Genomic DNA, 7,853 nt, shown 5'->3' on the forward strand with positions numbered 1-7,853 from the left:
ATATGGTTTTCTGCTCTGTTTCCTGGGGCCGCTGCCTGTCAGTGTACCGCTGAGAGAGCATAAATCAGTGACAGCTCTCCATCTTTTATGACTAGTGAGGACCTCTAACTGTGCCAAGGGCCTCTGGTTCATAACCAAATGTATTGATCAGGGCCTGCTGGAGTCTGGGCTTAATGTGTAAGCTAAAATGGGGTTTGCCATTAAGTGTGGAGCTAAATACTTCATTTTCTTCCATTGGCTAGAATAAAATCACTCAAGAGACATTTGAGATTGGAGATCACAATGGCTGAAAAGCTAAGGAAGAAAAAGAATTAAGTTTTTCAGAATTGATTGCAATATTTCTAAAGCTATTCTTTATCTTTTCACAAAATCAAACTTTCCATTTGGACTTGTCAGGTTTAGCTTTTAGTGAAACCTGTTTTTATGGTTCTTTTTGATTAATGGAAAGGAGCCGTTTTATTTTTCTTCACTGTAATAAAAATCAAGCTGTCTCATGGTGCCCTTCAAAATAGAAATCAAGAGATGATTTGAACAGAATATTAAAACTGTTCTTTTAAACTTCTGAATTTTTTCACCCTCCTTTAATAGACTAAATTTAAAACTGATCTTCTCTCTAATGCAATCTACATTTTGTGAAAATATGAGCATTTATGACAAAAGTTGATCACTATCTTTTATACCTCTTTTCCTATTTACAGATAGCAGGGCGAAGCCAGGCTGTGACTCTCTTTTGTATTGTGCATGTGCTTGAATAGGCCAAACAGAATGTGTGATTAGTTGAATTTGGGCGTCTCAATCATTTTATTGTCATTATTGTTACAGTCAGGGTAGAACTCACAGGGCATAATTTTTAATTCAAGAATTCAAAGTGGGATTTTTCTCTTTTGCAAATATTATTTCTCCATTTCCAGTGAGAAGAATTTTAGAATCAGGGCATGATCTGAGAACACAATGTAATATACTTTCCTATGCAGTGATTTAATTTAACCCTCTCTGGAAGCCTGTCTTAAAACTTTTGCTGGTTATGATGTCTTCCAGAAACTCTGAGACCTCCTTAGATTATCCAGCAAAATTTCGGATTATTCCAATGACATTTTTATCTGAGCACCCTGAACTTATTTTCCTGTAATCAATGTGCTTTGATTTATTCTACTAAAACAGTTTTTATCAACACTTTCTCATTAATATTCTATTCTTCATGTATGTCTTTATTTTCTTATTTCTTTGTTTTTTTTGCCACACCTGGTAAAGCTAAGGATTACTCCTGGCTCTGCACTGCACTCCTGGCAGTGCTTGGTGGACCATGTAGGATGCTGGAGATAGAATTCGGTCTGCACAAGCAAGTACCCTACCCATTTTACTATCACTCCAGCCCCACTATTCATATCTTTTTAATCATATTTTTTGGATTGCTGCTTTTCCTCAAGAAAATTTAACACATTCACGTGAGTACATACCATTGTCATATCTCAAAATTATTTTTTTCCTTCTAAGAACAAATTATTTTTTTTGCGACGTTGCCCCTTTCCCTAAGATCTAGAATAACAGCAGCCACCATATTTTAATATTAAAGTATCAGTATGAAGGTTTGATTTTAGTCAAAGGCCAGTCAAAAGAGACATAGTGGCAGGTCAAGTAAGAGCTTTATTGTCAACCTCCGAAAGAGCTGGAGAACTATAAACTCTGGTCCTCAAAACAATCACCTTGTCTGCACAGACACAAGAAAGCATTTTTTTAAATCTCGAGTTTTGTTTATTGATTTGTTTAAAAGAGAGATTTTTGGTCGAGAAAGAGAATACAGAAGCACATATTTTTTAAAGGATGGATTCCAGACCAGTGCCCTGCCTGAGAGCATACTAATGTTCTCTCCAGAGTTGGTCCCTAAGGCACACTCTAATCAACAAACCAAAAAAATAAAAGAATTAGGTTTTGGGGAAAGGGTATTCTGAGAATATATTGTCCTAGCATTTAGGCTTTGGGGTAAAAGCAGTTGTTTTTGTCTAATATTGAACTATGGCCCAGTTTCAATCCTGACACTATATATAATGAAGCCTTTTGGGATGATTGACTTCCGATCGAAATAAGCTTAAAGTTTATTCGCATGGAAAGATTTACATTGTGTGTTGACCTCTTCCTGAGTCTTAGAGAAATGACTAAACTCAAATTGGATATCAGAAAACTGCTCTCAGCCTATAGGTCTATTGATACAGGGATGGTGACTGTGGGTATCTGTGTCCTATCTATGGTTTCCAGGGTCTATGTTTTCAAGAACCAGAAAATTGAATAGAAAAGATGCTCAGATTCAGAATTAGGAACTAGAAAAGTGTAATGTAAAGTTAAAGGGAAAGAACTTCCCATTTGGGAAGGAACTAAGTTAAATATGGCTCAGTTTGTGTTTTTCATTTTATTTTTTCCAGCCTAGATGGATTTATTAGGTAGCTCTTCCAAACCATATTTTAAATTTAAATTTATTTTTAATGGAACCACAGCAAGATACAGTTACAAGGTTGTGATTGGGTTTCAGTCATTTAATGTCATATAATGCTCCAACACCCATCCTTTCACCAGTGTACAGTTTCCACCGTCAATGTTGCCAGTGGGAGAGAAGCAGTTTGTGTTTTTAATTAGGTTTTAGCACTATTTATCAAGTAACGAGAATGTTTACATAAAGATGCAGGATTGTACTGGGTGGTCTGGCTTGTTAGGGCCTATTTGGCCATGGGCCTTCCAGCCATCTATTTGGCCATTGACTTTAGGTAGCATCCATTGTCTTCTAATCTCCTGGACTGGGGCAGAATCTATGATCTTGGGGAATTGTTAGTTTCCTTTATCAGAAAGAGTCCAGGAATTCTCCCAAGTGTTTAAAATAGGGACAGTCAAAAAATGGGACTTCTCACAGCAGCTGGCAAGGGAAAACTGAGGCTTCCTCTTTCAATATCATCAGAATGTAGTCAAGTTCATAATAGAAATTAATACACATTCTACTATATTGTGGGATTTTTACCATATAATCTTTACCATATAATCTTGTTCAAGATTATAGAGTCCTTGTCTCTCCTAGTTTTCTTTCCAATCTTCAGCATGATCTTAACATTGGCACATAAAACTACCTGTTCTTTCACCATTTCAGTGCAATGATCTTGAGTTTTCACAGTAAAGAAAGCAAATATGAACAGAAATGAAGAAAGGAGGAGAAAAAATATTGGATGAGATTTTAGGAAGAACATTATAAAATATAAGGTGACTGAAATAAGGGAAATAATTTGGGAATTTTTAATTATTTCTTATCTTAAAGATACTCAACATTTTCCCAACAAAAGTTTTGCTTATTAGAATTTTAATTTTAAAATAGGGGATACTGGTTTGTAAAAGGCACTTTTAGAACATTAAAAAGTACTGCTAAACATATTAAATGATTAGCTCAAGTTTGCCCAACAAGTAACCTGTAGAACTGGAACTCAAACTTGTCCTGAAGGCTTTTCTCCTCGTCAAATATCCTCTGACTTTATACAAACATAAAACAAGTCTATTTTCCCCAAATGATCCCTTTCTCCTTTCTGGATTCTCCAGTAGTTGGTGTTATTGCCTGGAACAATTCCCCAAGTCTCATTTAAAATGCAGATTCTTATGCTGTAAGCTTGAAAAAGCAAATTCCAGAAGCCTTCAGTGGAACACAGAAGTTTGTTATTTTAATAAACACTCTTAGTGGCTGCCCATTGTGTGGCCTCTGTATTTTCTTCCTCTCCTGCTCACTTGGTCTCACAAACGTTTAGAGCCACATTGTCTGTTGGACTTCTGCTTAGATTTCTCTCAAGGACAGCCATATATTATAAAAAATAATTTTAAATTAAAAAGTTCCCAATAAATTGAAGTATAAAAATTGAAGTAAAAAAGTATAAAAAGTGTATTATATATACACTTGTATTCCTAGAGAGGGAGTGTTTGTATCCTGCCATCTTGGATTATTATTATTATTAAATTATCCAAATCTCTGCAATACAAAAATATTGGCAATACATTTTTAAAATTATTTTTAATAGTTTATTTTTAATTAGTGAGTCAACATGGGGGTACAGTTGCAGATTTATACATTTTTGTGCTCTTGTTTCCCCCATACAAAGTTCGATAACCCATCCCTTCACCAGTGCCCATTCTCCACCACCAGTAAACCCAACATCCCTCCCCCCATCCCCAGTCCCGTCTCCCCCCAACCCACCCTGCCACTATGGCAGGGAATTCCCTTTTGTTCTCTCTCTCTCTGATTAGGTGTTGTGGTTTGCAATAAAGGTGTTGAGTGGCCATTGTTTTCAGTCTCTAGTCTATATTCGGCCCGCATCACCCTTCCCCCACATGACCTCCGACCACATTTTACTTGGTGTTCCCTTCTCTCAGTTGCCCAGAATGAGAGACCAGCCTCCAAGCCATGGAGACAGCCTCCTGGTACTTATTTCTACTATTCTTCGGTGTTAGTCTTATAGTCTATTATTCTATATTCCACAGATGAGTGCAATCTTTCTATATCTGTCTCTCTCTTTCTGACTCATTTCACTTAGCATGATACTTTCCATGCTGATCCACTTATATGCAAACGTCATGACCTCATTTTTTCTAACAGCTACATTGTATTCCATTGTATAGATGTACCAAAGTTTCCTCAACCAGTCATCTGTTCTAGGGCACTCAGGTTTTTTCCAGATTCTGGCTATTGTAAACAGTGCTGCGATGAACATATAAGTGCAGATGTCATTTCGACTATACTTTTTGGCTTTTCTGGGATATATTCCCAGCAGTGGTATTGCTGGGTCAAATGGGAGCTCAACCTCAAGTTTTTTGAGAATCGTCCATATTGTTTTCCAAAAGGGCATTCCCACCAGCAGTGTAGAAGGGTCCCTTTCTCCCCACATCCTCTCCAAAAGTGGTTGCTTTTGTTCTTTTGGATGTGTGCTAGTCTCTGTGGTGTGAGGTGGTATCTCATGGTTGTTTTGATCTGCATCTCTTTGATGATTAGTGATGTAGAGCACTTTTTCATGTGCCTTTTGGCCATTCGTATCTCTTCCTTGGGAAAGTTTCTGTTCATTTCTTCGCCCCATTTTTTGATGGGGTTGGATGTTTTCTTCTTGTAGAGTTCAACCAGTGCTTTATATACCATTGATATCAACCCCTTATCTGATGGGTATTGTGTAAATATCCTTTCCCATTCTGTAGATAGTCTTTGTATTCTGGTCACTGTATCTTTTGCGGTGCAGAAGCTTTTTAGTTTAATGTAGTCCCATTTGTTGATCTCTGTTTCTACTAGATTGCTTACTTCCGTGTCATCTTTGAAGATACCTTTATCTTCAATATCGTGGAGGGTTTTGCCGACCTTGTCTTCAATGTACCTTATGGTTTGTGGTCTGATGTTGAGGTCTTTAATCCATTTGATCTGACTTTTGTGCATGGTGTCAGATCAAGTTCTAAGCCCATTTTTTTGCATGTGGTTGTCCAGTTGTGCCAGCACCATTTGTTAAAGAGGCTTTCCTTGCTCCACTTCACATCTCTTGCTCCTTTATCAAAGATTAGATGATCATACATTTGAGATTGTGTGTGGGGATATTCCACCCTGTTCCATTGGTCTGCAGCTCTGCCTTTGTTCCAGTACCATGCTGTTTTAATTGTTACCGCTTTGTAGTAGAGTTTAAGGTTGGGGAGGGTGATGCCTCCCATCACCTTTTTCCCAAGAATTGTTTTAGCTATCCGTGGGCGTTTATTGTTCCATATAAATTTCAGGATTGCTTGATCCATTTCTTTGAAGAATGCCATGGGTATCCTTATAGGGATCGCGTTAAATTTGTATAATGCTTTTGGGAGTATTGCCATTTTGACAATTATTGGCAATACATTTTAAAGGTAAATATAGTTAGAAAAAACAAATTAAGGTGGATACAGTTACATAAAATATTTGCTATGCAATTTATTGTATTTACTAGAACCAAGAAAACTTTTTAGCACTTAAAACAAGAAGAAAATCTGTCAGTGTTATGATTCTTTATGATAAGGGTCTTAGCCAGAAGGAGCACAACCACGCCTTTGCTCAGGAACCAGAGAAATTGTCCCATTGTAATATTCTATTGGCTTCTGAATGGCATCTTTATAGACAAAAAAGTTATGGAGTTAAATTGGTATTTTTCACATGATGACCCTATGTGCAGTTTCATGGACTAGTGGCAAAGTCAATTTAGTCCATATAATCTAACCAAGGTTCAATTGAGGAAGTCAGGTACTTCATTCTCTAATTGTCACTATTTAAAATGCATTTTCTAGTATTCCAGCTTTTAGAGCCTGGCTGGTAAACTATGGCCTGTGGATCAAATGTCAATGTCTTTTATATCTGTAAGTAGTGAAAGAAAAGACTGTTTCTTGATGTGTGAGAATTATCTACAATTTAAATTTCAGGGTCTATCAATAAACTTTTATTGGAGCATATCATTCTTATTTATTTACATATTTTCTGTGCCTGCTTTTGTGATACAATAGAAGAGTTACAAAGTTTGACAGAGACCATATGGCCCACAAAATCTTAAATATTTCCTAACTCATCGTTTACAAAGGAAGATTACCACTGCTTTAGATTTCTGAGAGAGGGCTAAATAGACATCAGACTTGTTTTTCTCAGCTGAGTTCTGCTCACTACGGAGAGGCAAGGATTTAAAAGTTACAATTCCAAATAGTATGTAGAATATGCATACGCTATTTTCTTTCTATTACAAAAGACACATATTTTTTTAAAAGTCAGTTGAGCTGTAGGTAGTGATATCCCCCCTTTTGTGAAAGTTGAAAAGCTTAACAGGAGCATGTTATGTATTTGTGATATATAACCACCACAACAAGTACACGTAAACACGGGAAAGAAACAAGCTGTTGAACAGCAGGATCAGCTGTTACTGAGCCTCTCTCCAATGATGTGCTATTTGTTCCTGCATTTTGTCATCTGCCAACATAATCTAATGATACATGGGGAGCAAACATCAAGGTTTTAAGAAGAATATGCGTAAAGAAGACCTATTGAGAATCACTGATGTCTACCTTTTTTAGGAATTATTTGGACCTGATGTTATTGAATTTTACTGGTTTAATATTTTAATCCAGTTTAAGGAGTGCTATTATTTTATGGACATATTTTAGGAATGACTTATTTTACACAGGAATTAGTCTCTGACTCTTTTATGGCAAGACAGTCATCTGAAACTTTACAGGGATAATAGAGTCTTATGTGATGTGGGGCCCAAAAGATAGTACAGCAAAAGGGCACTTGTCTTGTATGCAGCGGACGTAGGTTCAATCCCTGTCACTCCATATGGTACTCTGAGATCTGACAGGCATGATTTCTGAACACAGAGTCAGGGGTTATTCCTGAACACCTCAGAGTGTAGTCCCAAAACCAAAAATATATTAACAAACAAAAAATAAAGTAGTGCCATTATAAACAAGCAACTATACAGTATGATCACAATAATGAATTTTATACTACACTTGATCTTAGCCAAAAGGCCGAGAATCAATACAATAATTAATTTTACATAGCGAGGGTAACAAGAAAGGGCTAAATGTAAATAACACCCCTATGCTTTTATAGGGTTCATTAGAGTAAGCACATATCTGTCTTCTAAGCCTGTGAGTCAGTGTGGTGACAAAATTCTTAGGTTCTTTCTTCATGTAGTAGATTCAAAATTAGATAGGGATTTTGCACCCCGATCATGCTCCAAATGTATAGAGAAGTCTGTCCTGGCTCCAACTGCCAAACTTTGTTTAGAAATGTCACCAATAATTTGTAGCATGTAAGTGCTTGACTTGTGGACCCCCCGGTGCTAATTGGA

The 7,853-nt window shown here is 36.7% G+C and overlaps 1 pseudogene; it reads right to left on the bottom strand.

Annotated features, from left to right (window-relative positions):
* Positions 1–7,331: 7,331 nt before the first annotated feature.
* On the bottom strand, positions 7,332–7,539 carry LOC129398943 (U2 spliceosomal RNA; annotated as a pseudogene).
* Between the last annotated feature and the right edge of the window lie 314 nt (positions 7,540–7,853).

The sequence above is a fragment of the Sorex araneus genome, chromosome 9 (genome assembly GCF_027595985.1).
Source record: "Sorex araneus isolate mSorAra2 chromosome 9, mSorAra2.pri, whole genome shotgun sequence".
Classification (NCBI taxonomy): Eukaryota; Metazoa; Chordata; class Mammalia; order Eulipotyphla; family Soricidae; genus Sorex; species Sorex araneus.